Genomic DNA, 1,780 nt, shown 5'->3' with positions numbered 1-1,780 from the left:
TTGGTAGTTGACATGTATGCCAAATGCAGTGCACTTCATAAAGCACAAATAGTGTTTAAAGCATACTGTCCGGAAGTGTGTCTCTCTTGGAATGCACTGAAATGGGCTACAAATCAATTGAGATAGTTGGAAAGGATATGTGTATTGCGGAATGGAAATAAAATATGGAGATGAGAGGAGAGAGAGAGTGAGAGAGAGAGAGAGAGAGAGAGAGAGAGAGAGAAGAGAGAGAGAGAGAGAGAGAGAGGAGAGAGAGAGAGAGAGAGAGAGAGAGAATTATCGTCCACGGAAGTCAGATATGACCCATGGGACCAAAAACAAACATTACAACGGTGGCGTTTTGTAGCAAATCGCACTTATACATATCAGTTAAGGACTGAGGGTCCATTGGGAAGATTAAAAATAAAATGGGGAAGACAAAAACCTCAGAGGGCGCTGTGGGAGAGCCGGTTTGGGATTTTGAAACTCGAAGATGATAGCTTTACCACCTCGGTAGACTGCCCATTTGCCTTGTTTGCGGACTTCATGTACCTTCTTGAACTCATAGAAGTTTGTATATTCCAAATGGGCTACAAACTAAATAGATAAATAGGGAGAAAAACCCCATCGACAACATGAGAACGTTTCAGGAGCTGATGGCATGGGTAGCATAGAAAATGTGTGTGTGTGTGTGTGTGTGTGTGTGTGTGTGTGTGTGTGTGTGTGTTGTGTGGAGTTATCCAAGAGCACCACGTGTCATGGGGGCGGGGGGAATCCTTTTCCCCATTATAGATAGTATAGATAAATAGGGAGAAAGGACCCCATCGTTTGCAGGCAAGAGAAAGACATCAAGCACATCTCTCTCTTCTCTCTCTCTCTCTCTCTCTCTCTCTCTCTCTATATATTATATATTATATATATATGTGTGTGTGTGTGTGTGTGTGTGTGTGTGTGTGTGTGTGTGTGTGTGTGTGTTGTGTGTGTGTGTGTGTGTGTGGTGTGTGTGTGTGTGTGTGTGTGTGTGTTGTGTGTGTGTGGTGTGTATAAGGATTTGTAGATAGTGTTGGCATGCCTAAGCAGCCAAAGACCTTATCGTTGTACTATTGATAAGGAAAAAGGACCCCATCGTCTGCAAGCAAGAGAGAAAGGAATCAAACATATATTATATATATATATATATATCTTTCTCTCTGGTATAGGTGATTGCATTTTGAGAGAGGCCTTCGACTTCGCGTCTGCTTAAGCCATAGCCATGTTGGGCATTTCTTGCTATTAGTAATCTCCAATAAATAATATTCTTGTCAGGCACAACATATCAACCGAGCATTGCGTGTCACAACACATTTGGCATTCATATCAGTTAAGATACTGCCAAGCAGGAGAGCTTCCCTTTTAGCAGAAATTTCATCAAGCACTTGCTGCATGATATTCCAGAACGTGGTTGAAACCATAAATTCTCAAATGGAACTTTGACTGAGCCGACCAAATCGATACAGAACTGGCCCCCGGTGAAACTTAATCTGCTAATATCTTGACAACCAGAGCTCCGATTGATGATCTAAAAAGACGGACACTCTTCACAAAGTGACCAATTCAGGCCATGCATTCATTTCATTTATGTCCCCTCAGTTGCAAATTGCCCAAAGGGTACGGATCTACAAGTGAGTGAAACTTCAAACTGCTATAACTTCTTCACCGTAGCTCCAATCGACAAGCCGTAAAGACACACAAGTAGAGCACTTCAAGCAATGTAGTTCTAGATCATAAACTCCCATCTATAATCACTTCAAGCACACTCCTT

The sequence above is a fragment of the Adiantum capillus-veneris genome, unplaced genomic scaffold (genome assembly GCF_014529385.1).
Source record: "Adiantum capillus-veneris isolate H3 unplaced genomic scaffold, ASM1452938v2 Hic_scaffold_325, whole genome shotgun sequence".
Classification (NCBI taxonomy): Eukaryota; Viridiplantae; Streptophyta; class Polypodiopsida; order Polypodiales; family Pteridaceae; genus Adiantum; species Adiantum capillus-veneris.
Note: the sequence above shows the minus strand (reverse complement) of the source record.